Raw genomic sequence first — 19,316 nt, 5'->3', positions numbered from 1 at the left:
AATCAGTATTGTATTTGGTATTTCTGCATCATTGTAATACAAACACACGAATGTGTATAATCTAACACTCGATATGACTTCTGCGGAGTTGAAAAAAAAAATCAGTTAATGCATTTAATTATTTACTATTCCTTATTTAGTTATAAAAGTCACCGTACCATTATGTGAAAAATATAGGGATGTATTCGTGAGAAAATTTAGTTTTTTCCTTCTTACTCTTCAGTCGCAAAATACTTTTCTAGTTCAGCATTCGCCGGAAATGTCCAAATCCATTGGTCATTTCACCGCCTTATCACCGAAAACATTCCCCAGGGGGTATCAAATGGGGCAACCGAATTACACTTGCAAGAAAGGGGAAGCTTCTTCTTAGTTTTAATGGAGTACACTGTGAGGCGGTGAATTGGAGGATCTCCGAACTCTACTCCCCCAGCCACCAATCTTTCGAGAAGGCTTTCGGCTCGACAGTTATTTTAAGTTCCCCTACGCCGGAAAAACATATACATTTAACATCCATGCAGTCTCTATATTTTGAACCTGCGCCCAAGGTTATGGCAGCGAACTTAGCATGGCAACAGGTAGTTGCTTACACAGATAATTTTTCCCAGCCTGTTACTGAGTTAAACTGAAAAATGTAAGAACAAGAAATTTTTGAAAAACAAAATCTGTTTATTTAGTCAATAAATAATTTTCGTTTTATACTGTAGTTAAATGTGTAGCTGGTGCTTTTAATTTTGACAAAAGTGCTTATTAAAAGTATTTCGATAAATTTTGTTAATAAAGATGTGGAAATTCTTATTTTTAAGTAACTGGAGTACACATAATATTTCATTATTTAGAATTTTTATTCTATGGCTGTAATAGCGACCTATGAAATTCCGTAAGTCAAGAGTTAAAAAATTGCGTGTGGTGACGCGGCTGACTTGTTACTTCCCTCCCAACAAAAGAAAAATAACTCGTTGCGTATTATTAAATAAACCAATTAATGCGTTTTATTAAATAAACACACAAATTCTGATCATGTTTGAGGTTACGCATGTAAAATGAGTCATACTTACTGGAAAAAAAATTGCTCTATCTTATTTTCTGTGCGTTCAGTTTATGCATCATTGAAAGGCATGTTACTGTCTTTAAAGGAATGTTTAAATTTTTTACTTATAAAATGAATGTTCTAAATATTAAGTGCTGATTCGTATTTCAAACGCTATATTAGTTACATACAAATAATGTCTATTGTAATGACTCGTACACGTATAAAAACAATTTTTCAGTTTCAAATATGTTGCGGAGTAACGTATTGACTGTTTCAGTGACGTCCAACAGTTCTTATTCAAGAGAGGGATGGAGTAGCATTAGCATATTACAAGGACGTTTTTAACTGTAATGAAAAGAAATATAAAAAATATATAAAAAATTTAATCTAAAGGCTATTTCTAGCTTGATTCGCACTAAAAAGTATGAAATAAAATAATTACATGACTTCTAGACTACAACACACAAAAATTGTTGTTGCTCTTAATATCTTTATATTTATTTTTAGAGTGAATTAATCTAATAGAAGTAGCTTTTAGATTAACTTTTTTACTTCCTTGTACGAAGTAAAAAGGAAGTATTGTAATCGTGAAAAGTTTCAGGCATCATATTTCAACGCAAATATCCATTTCCACCGCTATCGAATGCAATTTAACGATGTTTTTGCGTGACATCTGTACGTAAGGACAGAATAAAGGACTCTTTTCCACCAAAAAAATTCTAAAACTAATTTAAAATGAATTCTTAAGAGAATTTTTCGTAGCGTCTGTGCGTACGTACGTATATGTATCTCCCATAACTCAAAAACGAGTAGTCTCAGAACGTTGAAATTTTGTATATAGGACTGCTATAACATGTAGATGTGCACCTCGTATTTTGGTTGCATTCGGCCGCACCAAAAGTATATAAATATATGTACATATAAATCCACTCTGTTACTCGGCTCAGGGATCTCAGTTTCTTTATTCTTATATGTTTGTAAATTGTGCATTTTTTGCTTTAAAAATGATTGAATTATATTGTTATCTTCCGGTTAAGGTTTTTATGTCTGTAGTAAATCTGTATGCAATGTTTTTAGAATTATTAACAATTTAAAAGTTGTTTAAGTGCCGCTAAGCCTAATAAGTTTTGCCATGGTGGCCATTGCTTGTTTACATTTGAAACAGCAGAATAGTAGATTTGTTGCCAATCTAGAGAAAGTAAGCTTCGCAATAAGAAAGATAACGCCTTCTTTTATTATTTCGAATTAAATCATGCTTAATCCATTCGGAATTTATTCGAGGAAATAAGTGTTTAAGATTTACTTCATAATTCGCAATATAGACATCTTGAGTTTTTATGTATTTTTGCCTTGTCGCGAAGTGAGAACTGAATTAATTGAATGAGATATACTGAATTGTCTGTGAAAAACTGTTTCCTATTTTTATTTTTTTATTATTATTGTTCTTTGTTTAATTTCTTTTATACATCGTTTTAGATTTATTATAGTATTTCAATAGAACATGTGGTAACAATTAGACAATTCTTAAGATGATATAAATTTTGTGCATTCTGACTTAAAAAATGAATGAAATGTAACACTGTTAAGTGAACCTAAGGCCAGAATGTCGCTATGGTAAACAAATGTACTGAACTTTAAAGAGTGTATGTGGTTTATGCGCTATCGTCAAAGTAAGGCCAGAATGTCGCTATGGTAAACAAATGTACTGAACTTTAAAGAGTGTATGTGGTTTATGCGCTATCGTCAAAGTAGATTTAATTCAGCCCAATAAGTTTAAATGAAATGCAAAAAAAATGGGTATAATTTAATATTCCGTACAAGGAAGTCATGTGGTGCACACATAAGATTTTTTTAATATTTTATTTAAAAATGTTTTCGTTCTGAAATTCATTAAGCACCGTTTTTTTTCTATTTATTAAGCATATGATGTTTATTAAGCAACTGCAATTTCACTCAGCTTTAATTAAATTTTGCGTGATCAATTATTTTTGGAAATTCTTAATATTTTGTTTATATTTAACATCTGACTCAGCAAGCAGTTTTCAACGCAGACGTTTACTTTAGCATCTAGTAGCGCGCGCCATCTGTTAATGAAACGCTATATGAATCCTTTTGCGTGCTATCAGAACGTAGTTTTATGATTTAGATTTGTACCTTAAAAATAGCCTTTAAAAATGGAAAATAGTTTCTGGTACAAATACGTACGGATCACATATGAAATTAGAGTTTCCAAGCTGACGGCATCTGCCTGATTTTTTGGGGGGACTGTCAATTGAATGAGTTATTCTTACTCTGAGAGTGATAAGTTATAATTTTCATTCGGTGAAGAAAATTTAATATATAAATCTATAAATTCCAAGTTTATGAAAAAATTTCCCATAGTATGTTTTCTGTAATAGTGACCCTTCTGAGGGGGGGGGGGAAAGGTTATGTGTCAAAAGAAACGTCTCTAGTTTGACTACTTCTTACTCTAGTTTGACTACTTCTTACTCTAGTTTGACTACTTCTTACTCTAGTTTGATTTTTCTCTCCGTAAGTAGATAAATCATACATGCTAAGTAAAAAATAGCTTTTAAATGTCCCTGAAGATTAAGGTTTAACACCTTTATAAATTAAAATTTATCAGACAATTATTCCCACTATACATAAAAACCTAGTCATATTCAAATTACTGTAAACAGGAAGACTGGACAAAAACCACTTCCTGAAGTTTAACTAAGTGCATCCTTTAGAAATCTGGCAGTTCTTTGCAGTCTGTTGGTCTAAATGAAGCATGTAAATTTAGCAAAGTCACATGTTTTATAGAATTTGTCACAGTCAAGTCAGTGTCAGAACACAAGTCAAGTCACGATCATTTTCCAGGAAGCATTTCTGTAAGAATAACACAATGACTTTTTGGTAAAATTACTGTAATTCTTAATTAAACGTATATCTTAAAGATTGTTATTGCAACAAAATGAGATTTTATTCCAAGAATTAGTAGATGTATCTTTGTAGCTCCCTACACCTGATTTCAAAAACAATAAGTATTGTGCTATAAAACGAAATAGCAGATACGACACAGTACTGTTTATAATGAACTCTACTCCTGAAGTAATTAATTAATAATAATTATTTTAATGGTCAAGTCGCTTTTGATAAAAAAAAATTGGCTTATTAGTGGCCGAATGACTGAAGCTATGTAATAGTTACATTTTTGTTCCCAGTTTGACATTTGGAAAAGAAAAAACTGACTACGTGAAATTTCACCATTTTGAGGATGTGTAAAGAAAATAGAAATTAGATCCTTTTGGGAATTCCTTAGAAAAAGTATCCTTCGGTAACCTTTGACTTTTGCAGTTTTCGTTCAGCAAAGCGGCTGAGTGATTCAATTATATTTGACCTTAGAAATAAGCGAAGTGTTAAATATGCAAGGTTTACCGTGTTATTCCGTAACCGCGTTTAGGTTTACGAAAGTTACAAATAGCCTACTGTGAACCAGAAATTTTAGTAATAACATTAATGACAGTTTAATATTTTTTGCATGCTATATATGCATGCATAAATGTACTCTTTTCAAAAATATATACTCTGCACTCTTTTCTTACCAAAAAGCAAGCTGAATTTGTATTAACAGCTACAAAGATTTGTATTGTGTTTTTTTATAATAACAATATAAATGCGAGAAATGCGGTTGTTTTGCGGTAGCTTAGTCTGTACGTTAATGTTTTATTATAGTTGTTCAAAAAATTTTAGTTATATTCATGTTCATTATACTGTCTTAAAAACATTACTGTATTAAGAAAATGTATATTTAAATGTTTTCCTCATATTTTTCCCCCTTCATCATACTTAGAAGCATTTCGTATGTCAATTTAAGTTAGCTGATTAATTAACTAAGACAAAATACGTGAGTCTATCTATGGGAGAGCTGTCTTTGTGGAGGAAATCTTAAGAGGAGCTTAATAGTGTTCACGTTGTTACTTAAGGTTTTCAGTGTTTATTTGAAGTGACTAAACACGATGAAAAATAATCGACAACAGCTACTAAAATTTCTTATTTTGTCCTTGTGACGATGACTATACAACGTACGATCAGAAATTGGAGGGGGGTCGCTTTTTGACTTGAAAAAGTAAGAGACTATAACAATAGGAGTTGTTAAAAAACAATATGTATTACAATTTATTTTATGCAGATATGATTTAATTCTTTGTGTTTACATCGTTTTCGCTTTCTATGCCACAATATGAAGTCTTTAGGTATTCGTATTGTTGCTTTCTATGGGTTCGTAGATGTGGAGTAATTGACGACAACACTTGACGAAGAATCAAAACACATTTTATTAGTCAGTATTACTCAAAGCAGTTCCAAAAACACGTTTACAGTTGTCGAAAAGCTACGACGAGCACGCTGAAACAATCAGCAACACAGCCTTCAGGCTGTCAGGCTATAACTGGGAAGACAGCTTCACGGCAAAACACTGAAATACAGCTCTCGACTCGGTCGATCGCTCTCGAAGCTCAACACACTCAAGATAAAACTCGACGATACACTCGACGATGCAATCACCATGCACTGCGATGTACTCATGATAAACTGACGATACACTGCACTCCGCGTACAGGCAGAGTTTATACTCGAAGGCAGAGCTTTTGGCCTGCCTTCGAGTGGGCCAAACCGATAAGAATTCGTTCTAGAATGTTCTCAATCCATCTATTGCACATCGCAAATTTTATAGCTAAAATGGACGCAATCGCGCCAAATCTGGCAACCCTGCCTTTCCTGGTTATTTTATGGTAACCCTAAACCCGCTTTGTGGGGAAGCTCTCTTACCGCGACTGGGCATTTCGTAACAGTATGCTTATATTTTGAAAAGTTTTAAACTTTTTACCGCAGACAGTCAGTTGTAAAATATTGTTGCGTGCGTACGGGTTCGTTATGAAATGAATGCACAAGTCCGATGAAAAATGAACAAAAATTTATTATTATCACAACAAAAATGCTTAAATTTTCTCAAATTATCATGTAGTATTACAATATCTCACAGCAGTTATCTTTTAACTACTCAAATGTCCAATAGAACGTAATTCAAAACAGCTCAAGAACGCTAATCCGCGAATTCGCTACAATCAACAAGAGCAGTTTTCTAAACAACAACAAACTAAGCAACTACTACAAACTGAGATGTTTTCCTCCTTTTATAAGATTTTAAAATCACGCGCTAGAATTTTCCAGTACTTTCTCGAAATCAAAAAGAGATATTTATTTATTTAATGCACGCGCTCTTGTATTTTCAATTTTCCGGCTTAGCTTTCTTTTAATATTCGTCACGCGCTGCACTGCGCGAGAAATAAAACCAATTAATTTATAATTGAACTAATATTAGCTTTTTAAATACCAAATTCGTAACACTGCCCCCTTCCCAAGGACTGCACGTCCCGGGCAGTACAATCCCTGGACAGGAAGCTAAATTTACAACTGTGGCATAAATGCATTAATAAGCATTACATTACAATAATAAACAACGAACAATAAATGCAATACATAAAACAAATCAAATGCTATCAAATTCAATTCAAATACTAAATGCAAATCAAATACTAAATACAAATCAAATCAAAGACACATTTAAAAACAAAATGGACCATGGTCTTATACTATTTACAATTATTTACATTATGTACTATGGCCATAGTAATGTGCTAACCTGTCGTAATGAACGACTTTAGGTTTAGAGTTCGAAGACTTTCGAATCCGAACCACGACGTCATTCAGCCTGTTTAGGACTGTGTACGGGCCATCCCAAGGTGACTGTAATTTCGGACAAAGTCCTTTCCGTCGAGTCGGATTCCACAACCACACCTTGTCTCCTTCGTGGAATTGATGTTCAGTAGCTCTTGTGTCGTATCGGGTCTTCATCTTCTCCGTCGCCAAGTTGACTCGCTCTCGTGCAAAGTTGTGCATCACTTCAAACCGGGCCTGGAGATCTTGAATATATTCCTCAGACGATGTGAGGAGCATCCGGAGGGCGGGCAAACAATAGATCACAAGGCAGACGAAGATCACGACCGAAGAGCATTTGTGATGGAGAATAGCCGGTAGTCTCGTGGACAGCACTGCGGTAAGCCAGTAAAAAGAGTGGTAATTTCTTGTCCCAGTCCTGTTGGTTTCTGGAAACCACTAATGAGAGGTTATTAAGGATGGTTCGATTGAACCTCTCTACCATGCCGTCCGACTGGGGATGCAATGGCGTCGTTTGAGTTTTGTCAATGCCGAGTAGTTTGCATAGTTCTTTAATTACTGCCGAGGCAAAATTCCTTCCCTGATCGGAATGTAACTGAAGAGGCACTCCGAACCTGGAAATCCAGTGCTGTATCATTACCTCAGCTACTGTGACAGCCTCTTGGTCAGGAACAGGGTACGCTTCAGGCCACTTGGTGAAGTAATCAATGACAACGAGTATGTATTTGTTGCCATCAGCAGTTCGTGGCAGAGGTCCTAAGATGTCAAAGGCGATACGTTCAAAAGGCGCCCCTACGTTGTAACGTTGCAGCTTGCCTCGGCTGCGTCTCTTCGGTCCTTTCCGACCTGCACAGGCATCGCAGGATCGGCACCACTTTTGCACGTCATCCTTTGCATTATTCCAGTAAAAGCGCTCACGAACTCTCTGTAAGGTCTTCATTATTCCAAAGTGACCTCCCGTAGGGCTGTTATGTAGTTCTTTAAGGACATCAGGAATGCGGGATCTTGGAAGTATCAGCTGCCATCGGAACGTCTTCCCATCATCCGATTCAAATTTCCGGTATAAGACGCCGTTTCGAATGTGAAGTGAATCCCAGAGTGCCCAATACTGTTTGGTTGTAGGACTACAGATAGAAATGTCCTGCCAGGTAGGTTTTCTGGTTGATGACTCCATTAAATCAATTATCGGTTTAATGTCTCGGTCTTCCAGCTGGTCTTTCCTGACTTCATCATCACTCCACGGTTCTCGATCAACCGATGTTGATGTTGTAATTTGTCTTGCGACCGGAGTCAGCAGCTCGTATTTCGCTTCCACCCTGGAACAATATCGGCAGCTTTCTTGGCAAGGTCTTCTAGACAGGGCGTCGGCGTTTCCGTGTGATGAACCCTTACGATGACGGATAGTGATGTCATATTCTTGGAGTCTCTGTATCCACCTGGCTATTTGACCCTCAGGATTCTTGAAATTTAAAAGCCAGGTCAATGATGCATGATCGGTGCGGAGCAGGAATTTTCTGCCATATAGATAGTGATGGAACTGTTCTACGGCTTTGACTATGGCGAGCAACTCTTTCCTGGTGACACAATAATTCCTCTCCGGTTTAGACAGGCACTTGCTCCAGTACGCCACTACACGTTCTTGGCCGTCTATTTCTTGGGACAAAACAGCACCGACACTTTCATTGCTCGCGTCGGTGTCAAGAATAAATGGTCGGTCGAGCTGAGGATACGTCAGGATTGGAGCAGATGTTAAAGCCTCCCTTAAGTTGTTAAATGCATCCTCGCATTCTTTTGTCCACAAGAATCTTTGCTTGCTCTCTGTCAGCTTGTGAAGGGGTCTTGCGATGGAAGAAAAGTCCTTCACGAATCTCCTATAGTAGGTGCAAAGCCCTAGGAAGCTTCTCAGCTGATGGACATTTTCAGGACGTTTCCAGGATTTAACCGCTGATACCTTTTCAGGATCCGTGCGCACACCTTCTGCAGAGATGACATGTCCCAGGTAAGTCACTTCCTTTCGGAACAATTTGCATTTAGTGGGACTCAGCTTCAGATTGGTTTCTTTCAGTTTCTGAAGCACCTTCCTAAGATTTTCTAAATGTTCTTCAAAACTCTTTCCGACGATGATGATGTCGTCCAGGTATATCAGGCAGGCTTCGTAGGAAAGACCTTTCAAAACAGTCTCCATAAGACGTTCGAATGTTGCCGGCGCATTACACAGTCCAAACGGCATCAGCTTGAATTGCCAAAGCCCTTGTCCCGTAGTAAATGCCGTCTTTTCTCGGTCTTCAGGCTGTATTTCTACCTGCCAATACCCACTCTTTAAATCAAGTGTTGAGAACCACTTGCTTCCAGAAAGAGTGTCTAGAATGTCGTCAATTCTAGGAAGAGGGTAACTGTCTTTCTTCGTAACCTCATTCAACCGGCGATAGTCAACGCAAAATCTTGTTGAGCCGTCTTTCTTTCTGACGAGAACGATGGGAGATGCCCATGGACTCGCTGAAGTCTCGATGACATCGCCTTCTTCCATATCTTTTAACAGTGTTCGCACCTCTTCCTGTTTAGCAAACGGGTAGACGTCTTGGATGTTGCTTGATCGGGGGATGATCGCCGGTATCTATTCTATGTTGTGTCAAACTAGTTCGACCCACGTCAGAAGACGAGCGGGAGAAAACAACTTGAAGATCTTTGATGACGCGATCGGCAGCATTCTTCTCTTCATCGTTCAATTGCGCATTCTGCAATAACTCCGATGTAATGCTCTCTGATGAGGACACGGATTCTTGGATATTGCTCTTTCTTTCAACGCTGGTTACTGGAGTACATGCTGCAACCACGTCGCCTTTCTTAATAACTCTCGCCTTCTCAGTTACATTGGCAACTCTCACCGGGATAACCATTCTCGATAGGTCGACGAGTGTTGAGGCTACTAGTACTCCTTTCGGGCTATTACAGTTATTGGGATATTCTATGATGCCGTAGCGGAAATCTCTGTTTTCGGCTATAGATCCAGGGAGTAAAATTTCTGTTCTTGCCGGTATTGTGATATTGTCTTGTGCTATGATTCTGTGGACAGATTTAACTTCTTCATTATTAATTCCAAATAACGTTATGTCCTCAGACGCAGAATGCAATTCGTTATTTTTAAGGTCCAAGGAAAAATTGTATTTCCTTAGAAAGTCCAATCCGAGTATGCAAGAATCAGTGATCTCTGCTACATATGCTGTGTGATGGTAAGCGGCACTTCCAAACGTGATGTTAACATTTACTTTCCCATTGATGTCGATCTTCTCACCGGACACAGTCTGTAGGGTAACGCAGGGCGGCGTCCAGATAAGTTTGCTTTCCAGTTGTTGAGCCAAATCTTTTCGGATGATGGTAACGTTGGCTCCTGTGTCTCTCGTCATATTGCAGGGGACTCCGTTAATATGTCCTATTATGAAAAGTCCATTACTGCCGCCTCTCACTGCAGAAATCTGAAGCGCTTTAAACTGGGCTTTTCATTATCTGGCAACCTCCGCCCCGCGAGATGGCCACTAATTAGTTTCCCTGCTGCTTGTTAGAAGCGGTCTTAACATCCGTACCCTGGGGTATTCTGCAGTTTCGTCGTATGTGTCCTTCAGCACCGCAGTTCCAGCACTTAACGGTCGGTTTCTTCTCACAAATATTCCGTCTCAAGGCGTTCAGTTGTCTAGTTAAATCGTCTAGACGAGCGGTGACTTGATCCCCTGGCTCCTGGACTTGAGCAGCTCTGACTGGGTGGCGGTCTCGACGAGTGGCTTGCTTGGCTGCCTCGAATTTCATGGCGTACACTAGAGCGCTTTTTAAATCTTTTACATCCGCCATTCGTAGAGCTTTTTGTATTTCAGTATCCCGGATGCCATCGATGAAATATTGCAGGGACAGGATTTCCCTTGTTTCTGTCGGGCATTCCGAAAAGGCGTGATGTGACAGCCTTTGAACATCCGTGGCGAGCTCCTGAAGTGATTCAGTGGGCTTCTGTTGACGGGATTTTAATTGAAGCCTGCTGTAGTCTTTTAAACATTTCTCGCCAAAGCGCAGCTCCAAAGCGCCGGACAGAGCTTCGAAATCTAACCTTTTGTTTTCGGGAAGAGTCTGAAGGATATCCGCTGCGTCGGCTCTTAAAGAAGCGGCGAGATGACAGGCCTTAGCTTGGGAATCCCATCCATTCGCATCCGCAACGATAGAAAACTGGGTCTTGTACACTTGCCAGGATGTCTTCCCATCATATGTGGATAGCTTCAGAAATGGACGAGCAGGCATCGGTAAGAATTTAAAATCATCATTCTTGCTCCCTGCCGTCGCTACGAATTTCTTTAAAGTTTCCATTTCTTTGGCAACTGCAGAAACTCTCTCATCAATTTGTTGTTCGACTTGGTGTTGGACGGCACAAACTCTTCCTTCAATTCGTTCCTCCACAGCCGAAACTCTCCCTTCTATATGTTCTTTTACAGAAGAAACTTTTTTTTATATTTCTTCTTTCACCGAAGAAACTCTTTCTTCAATTTGATCTTTTACGAAAGAAACTTTTTCTTCAATTTGTCCAACTTTATTTTCAACTGTGTCAATTCTGCCTTCGATAGCTTCAAATTTATTTTCTATTATGCAGGTAATTTCTCTTTTCATTTCTTCTTGACATGCTTCAATCTTTTCTTGACCAGCTTGAACGGCTTTCATTTCGTCCTTAACGGATTCCTGGCCCAATTTCATTTCTTCTTTAAATGAGGCAAAGGCTGATATTAACTGCCTTAATTGCTCTTCCATCGCTCTTGTTATTGGCATTCAAACACCATCCCACTTCTGACACCAAAAATTGTTGCGTGCGTACGGGTTCGTTATGAAATGAATGCACAAGTCCGATGAAAAATGAACAAAAATTTATTATTATCACAACAAAAATGCTTAAATTTTCTCAAATTATCATGTAGTATTACAATATCTCACAGCAGTTATCTTTTAACTACTCAAATGTCCAATAGAACGTAATTCAAAACAGCTCAAGAACGCTAATCCGCGAATTCGCTACAATCAACAAGAGCAGTTTTCTAAACAACAACAAACTAAGCAACTACTACAAATTGAGATGTTTTCCTCCTTTTATAAGATTTTAAAATCACGCGCTAGAATTTTCCAGTACTTTCTCGAAATCAAAAAGAGATATTTATTTATTTAATGCACGCGCTCTTGTATTTTCAATTTTCCGGCTTAGCTTTCTTTTAATATTCGTCACGCGCTGCACTGCGCGAGAAATAAAACCAATTAATTTATAATTAAACTAATATTAGCTTTTTAAATACCAAATTCGTAACACTATATTAGTATCTGCGTATATTTTGTGCGTTTGTAAATATACTTAGTTTTTCCTTAACTTTCCTAAGTTATATGCATTTTGTCTGCTATTTTTCCAGATTTCTGTAAACTTAAAAAAAATTAATATCTTTGTAGGAAAAATTCGTGTCTAACAAAGAAGGTCTTGTAATCTTGTCTAACAAAGAAGGTCTCAAATTTTCTGAAATACGGTCTTATGTGTGTACGTGTACATATATGAATCCTCTCATCAAGAAATACGTAATAGTGAAAGAATTAGATGCTAATGTTGTGTAGAAAATCCAAAAGAAATTGTTAAATACGGGATTTTTGATCCCAAAAGAGAACTTTGTGAGGAATTTGGTTTACCAATAGCAAATTTTCTAAGGAAAGTTTAAAATTTCATGAAATACCTGAAACAGCGCTGCAGCATCACCAAGTTAAGTCATATATAGTTAGACAAACTGAGAAATAAAGACACCAAATATTGTTAGGCTATGTATAGTTAGACTAACTGAGAAATAAAGACACCAAATAAAGTAAGGCTTATACATCTTCAGTCTCTCATTCGCATGATTTAGCAGGGAGAATTTGTTTTACGTTATTTACTTCTAAATGATAAAAAGCATTTGTAGCGATTTTGTGTATTTCTTTATTTCCAGAAATTTCATTTTTTTTTTTTTTTTTTTCCAAAAACCCTTCCTTAGTTTTTCAGTAAAATTGCAATCTTTACTTTAAGCGATTTGGAAACTGAATGTAGTTGGAAACTTCAGAAAGAAAATCTGTTGAGTTTATTGTTAGCAGCTAAATTCTAACTAAACTACTAGATAAAATAAAATAAATAAACAAAATGTTTTTAGTTAGCAGATGCAAACGTTTTGTAGAGATTTGTCCATTGTTCAGCTTTAAGAATTCTTTTCGTTCAGTATCATTAGATCGAGAAATATTTGAACTAAATTTTCGCCTTGCGAACATATTTGAAATTAACAAACTTTACAGATATCTTCTTGTAGACGTTATTTAAAATCTGATTTCTGAAAAATCTGCAGCATTTTTATTCTTGGAGGGGAAAAGCTGCAAGGAATTCCTGAAGAAATAAGAAATTTACTTTAAAAAGACTTTGCAAGGTAAATTACTTATGTTCACATTACGCATGGGGATAACAACAAAAAATCTTTCTTCGGGCCATCCATTCATTGTGATTTGAACGCTTTCCGCACTACCTGTGGTCAGCCGCTAAGCTGCCGGTACTCTTGCATATATTAAACTCATAAATTCGATTTATTTCGCTAATTGCGACTGATAAAATAGATCACTGCTTTGATCATTATTTACGGCACCTCATATGTACTGTGCATTCAGTCTGTAGTCAGCGCAGTTATTTATTATTACGTAAAGTCGAGCTAAAATAATTACATAATGAGACGTCTTTCCACAGCAAAATAATTTCCAAAATTGCTTGTATTCTGACGTAATTTTTCGAAGATTAAATTTTCATCACCACTTTTTCATTTGAAATCACTGTGTGTTGAAAGCCAAAATACATATCTGTCACTTGTTATCTTTCCATTCATTAATTTATAATTTTGTTTCAACACGTCAGTCACCTTATTGACTTCGAAATTTTCCAGACTGAGTATTTAAAAACTCTGGATGTTGCGAAATAGCGCTGCATCACGAAATTTCATTATTTTTTTAAATACTTAAACTTTCTACCAGTAGAATATCAGCAGCTAATTCTTTTACATTTCTAGATGAGTTGATTCATATAGTTTATCAGAAAAATTAAGATTTCAAGGTTGGAAGAACTTTCTGGTAAGCTGATCCGGGTGGTGTAATTGCACGTAATTCAAGGGTCAAATGTACTGAGATGAAAGGAGATTGATTTATGTTATGAAATTTATGTACGAGTATTAACTGCCACTTCGCAATTTGAGAACTACATCTCTCCTTCCCCACCCATCATTTTGCCTTATAGGGACTATCGAAATCTTAAAAATACGTGTTTATAGTATTATATAAAATCGTACTAATTACTGTCAGTGAGAAAAGAATTTTATCATATGGATGTATTCGATTTAAAATGAAATTATCCATGAAGCGTTTCGTAGGCTTGTTGACCAATATTCATCTAGCGAATACTTACTGTTTATGATTTTATTATAAACTTTATATCTCGCCTGATGACTAGAATATTAGTAATAAGCTGCTTATTAAAAAGGTAAACTATAGTGTTGCAGGTTTCTATTAACAGAAAAGACGAATGTTGCGGACGTTGTTAAACGGATATTCATTTGAAAATCTTTGCACTTAAGAATTAACTTATGTTGTAACTGTATTCTTAAAGCAGTTAAATAAAATCACGAAAATCCATCTTTTCAGTAAAGAACTTTCGCGATTTCATATATGACGAAGACGAAAAACATAAAAAGATTCCAGCTATTATTTTGAGAACTCGAAGAATGTGGAATATGTTTTCTGCTAATTTCCTCGAAACTAAAAGAAGGTTTAGTATGAAACTAACATTATATGTTTAAAAAAATTTGCTGGTGAAGGAAACAAGTCATTAAATGAAATAAATTTAAAAGTAAAATCAATTATCAAAAAATTGACTTAACTGTGTCTATTAAATCCTTATTGAGACCACTTCATTATCTGACAACATTGTCCATTTAATTAAAGCAAAGTACTCGAGGATTGTCTAAAGGGAGGGATGCCTTTGCGGAGGATTTTCGAAGAGAAACTAGCTTGCAGTTAGGTTATACATGGGAAAACCTACAGAAAACCAGTGCAGCTAACCCATTCACCCCAATTCGAATTACGAATGTTTAGCTGTCTTATTCACTGGACGGATCGATTTAGTAGCAGATAAGCAAGTTCGCATTATAGCTTGCCAAAGTATATGACATAAAAATTGCGAGAGCAGATTTTTATTATTATTATTTGTATGACACGTAAGTAAGTAAATAATTTCTATAAGTCTTTATTCGAAGCGTACCGTCTTCATATAACAAGATGTGTCTTTCTGCTTAAGCATTTGTCTCAGCTTCTTGCTTGGAACTTGTATTTAAATATGCAGTGTAAAAGATAACTGTTTTGCGCTAAACCTGTTGAACAAGATAACATCTTACCATCACATATGTATTTACAAAAAACAAGATAAACAATTTTTAGCCGGTTTAATACGTAGCTCTGTAGTGGAGCCAGCAAATTGCAGACGGTTAATATTAAAATGCAATCAACTTGACAGCATACGGTTTATCATGTGCCGACAGATAAATATGCTCACTATTAGTGTTTCGCCAAGATCATTGCTCAACATGAAGATGACTTGTATCTGCTTCAGAATTACAGTCGTAGCAAACATGGATTTTTTTTAAAGAGGAAAATCGCAACTAAGAAAAGAGCACATTGCGGCATCTGATTTAATACACGAAACAGATTATAAATTCTTCGATTTAGTAACGATGGCTCGCGCTTGAAAATTTGGTATCACTAAAGAGAGATTGGAAGGGGGAGAGATAAAATCTAAGTCCTTCTAAAGAACCCTCTCAAGACCCGTTAGCTAAAGGAGGAAAGACACCGGTAATAGAAACGGGAACTGTGGGAATTTCGACTGCTTCAAATTATCGTTTCTGTAACATCTCGATCTCCTTTTAACAAATTATTATGACGCATAAAATATCTCACTTCTCTTAAATTGTTATTCCGCTGTAAGACTTAAAACTTGCATTACCTTATAGCATTTACTATAAAACGCCTGCAGCAGCCTTCATACATGTACAACTCTCGGAAGAGAAGCCCGACGACCTGTATCCTTAAGAAACATGTTTGGGGTGCTTTCGGGGGCCTAGTTACATTTATCGTTTTCCGCTCTGTCTCGCAAGAATTTTAAAGATTTTTCTTGGAGCAACGGCCAGAATGCCACCACCACTGCTGCAAATAGTTATTGCAAAACTTTCAAAAATTCGACTATGCAAGAAACATTGTTCAAATTATAGAATAATTATTTCTGCTGAAATTATAAAGCGAATAGACTTCACCTATCTTAAGGTATGTATCATGACGAATACTTACCCCTTTACACGCATTACGTAAAAATGATGATTGTAGTGATACCTGTATTTTCTCTAATAAGGAATTACACTGCATTTGTGAATTATCACCTCGCTCCTCGCTGTTTAATCGATAATGTGAAGCGAGGTGATAATGTGAATTATAATGTTCACATTATCACCTTACTTGCCTAGCTGTTTAATCGATAATGTGTGATAAGCGATGCGATAATGTGAATTATCACCTCGCTGTTAATTTGTGAATTATCACCTCGCTGTAATTTTATTTAGTGTACTATATTCTCCAAATGATATCTCGATCCTTGCTTATGCAATGCCTCAGTAGTTTATTTTAGGTATATTTATAGAGCTTTTCACCTTTCTTTACAGTTCTTTGCTGTAATTAATACGATTGTAAGTGAAAATGATAGTTATGAATATCACTTATTGTGATATTTTTCTCTGCGTAAATGAGTATCGAATATTCACGCGATAGTTTTAGTAGATTCTGTAGGAATTTATTCTAGACATTTTTAAATAATTAATAAATTAGGAAGCAGAAGAATAACATATTCAACCACCTAAGTGTATTTTGCTTAAATTTCCGTTCACGCCAATATGCTGCTTCCAGATGAAATGAAAAACGTATAATAATTAGCAACGGAGTAGCCTAAATTTTCGTAAAGGCATGCTGCTTCGTATAATTTTTTTAATTATATTAATGGATGAAACTTAGCATTGCATGTAATTGAAAGTTAGCTGCAGTGTTTACATCTTGATATCGTTAAATACTTCACAGCGTGTAAAATAATGAAATATACGTAAAAAAAATTTAAATTAATTCTATTTAGTCTGAATTAGAAATGTTTAGAATTCACATTTACAAACAGTTTATATCGGAGAATCATATTTTAACTTCATGCAGCTTATACATATTGCCTTATGCATAATCAATTAATTAACCACAGATTCGTCTTAGGGAAATAATCATCGATTTTGATATAGTTGACGCTGATACAGGCAGCATTTGTGAATCAATCTGTAAGTTTCACTTTTAATATTACAAGTACTGCTGGTGTTTATATAAAGTGTAAATTCACGTACAAGTTTATTTTCTATCTCAAGAGGAAAATATAGAACATTCAACTCAAATCATTTATTAACTCTAATAAATCGCATGACTAGTGTTGAGTTTATTTAATAAATTTCTAAAAAATTAGAAGGAAATTTCTTGCACTCCGAAAGCTCGTAAATTCAAACTCATTATAAGAATCTGGATTTCCGCACAGTTGCTTATGCATTTATTACAGTTTCAGAATACAGTTAAGTCATTTCACATTTTTCAATATGCATTTCGGAAAAAAAACCTTTTCTTGAGTGATGGCTGATTGAAATAAGCTGAGAAATTCTTATTTTCTTTTAGCGATATTCTTGCGAAATTTTGAACTTCAATTTATGTAATCATTCTGAAAACAATAAGAAATATCCATGCTAAATGTGCATAATTTGTTTACTGTTCAGAAGTCAAACAACAACAGTAAACAGTCTTGTTTACTGTTGTTTAAAATTTTTAGTCTTCTGTAAATTTATCTATTTTTTTAATCAGAATGATAAGGCCTCTAAATGGCATTTCTTGTTTTATGAAGAAATGCATATGATTTCTCAATCGATTTAAAATTTTATTCCTTTTGTTATTGCCTCTTTATAAAATTTTACAAATATTTTCATTTGCTTATTTAAGTGAAGATCTCTTTTTGATCACTATATGTGAAAAGCTTTAAACTTGTTCTACTATTACTGCCAGTGCTTAATTTCTAAAATTCGAAATGTTTGAGCTATATGGAAAGCCGCCAGGAACGTTAATAAAAAATAGGTTTAATAAATAATAATAGATAAAACAATAACTAATGAATAATTAAAATTATGTAAAGCATAGAGTGATAAGCATTTTGATGAGTTGCATTAAATGAAAATGAGAAACTTAGTAATAATTGTTTAAAGAAGTCATAAAAAGGAAGTAAAATAGTAAAACAATTGATCCGTTTGAAGCCGTGCTGCCCGCTTTGCCCATGAAAATTATTTTTCCTTATAGGACCCAATTTTGGCATGGAGGTTTTTCTCCCTCAAATACTCAGGGTTTCTCCATTTTACTCTTCCCAGCAAAAGTGAGGCCTCATTCAGTATCTAGTATTAAAACCAGTTTTATTAACTGCTAAATAAAATGTTTCATTAATAGCAGATTTTTCTATAATTATTGCGATTCAGTTGTACAAGAACAGGAACTCGTCTTATTTGGAGTTTCGGTGGAGACTGTAATTTCACTACAAAATTGAGAAGTACGGAGACTGAAATCCAGCAGAAATTAAGATCTGATTGCAGTGAGGTTTTCAATGTGACATGAAACTCACTCATGAAATTTGTTTTTGCCACATCTGCTGTCCACACATTTATTTTTGTAATATCATGCATTTGAGCAGGCCAAAAGAAAACCTTTCTTCAACGTCGAACAAGCTAGCAAATTTTCGTGCATTACGTAGATTTTTGAAAATGCCTAGTGTTTTTCTTTTTATACGTAATGGAAACATTTTTAGGTTTATAATTTTTAAGTAATTTTCTTTTTGTAGAAAGATAAAAAGTAAACATCTGTAGAATTAGCTCCTTTTAATCACCTCTGTTTCATATTCAGTCATACTTAAAATTTCTTGAAATGATAATTATGTTAATTTTAATATATTATCATACTTAATTCTTAAAAACACAGAAATAAAAATAAATCAACCTTAACTAAATCTACAATACAGTGCAAACTTTAAAGTAGAAAACTCTCCCCCCCCCCTTAACTAAAAAACAGTAATGATTGCGCTAATTTCAATGGTAAGCAGCCAATGCTGTCTTCTATAGCGATAACGCAATATCGTGCAAGTGGGCGAAATTTGCCCCTTCTGGCATACTGTGAGAAGAAAGAGTTCCCTTTGCCCGCCTAAAGTATCTTGTCATCGTGCTATATACTCACTAGAGTCTCTAGGGCGGAGAGAAGACATGACAGCCTGACACATGTATCTGATTCGGAATGAAGCCAAGATTCATTACAAAGCTGTGTATTTTAAGTAATTAATAATGCTTTTGTTATACGATTAAGTTAAACAAATTTCTGTCCAACGGCGTTTCAGCACGGCATAAACATA

The 19,316-nt window shown here is 35.6% G+C and overlaps 1 protein-coding gene across 3 annotated transcripts in view; it reads left to right on the top strand.

Annotated features, from left to right (window-relative positions):
* Positions 1–19,316, top strand: part of Sesn (Sestrin) — a 108,199-nt gene that overhangs the window by 29,394 nt on the left and 59,489 nt on the right. The window lies entirely within an intron of this gene.

This window comes from Stegodyphus dumicola, chromosome X1, assembly GCF_044657685.1.
Source record: "Stegodyphus dumicola isolate Sdum_Otavi_A_Nest chromosome X1, ASM4465768v1".
NCBI classification, from domain to species: Eukaryota; Metazoa; Arthropoda; class Arachnida; order Araneae; family Eresidae; genus Stegodyphus; species Stegodyphus dumicola.
Note: the sequence above shows the minus strand (reverse complement) of the source record. Positions and strands in the feature narration are given on the sequence as shown.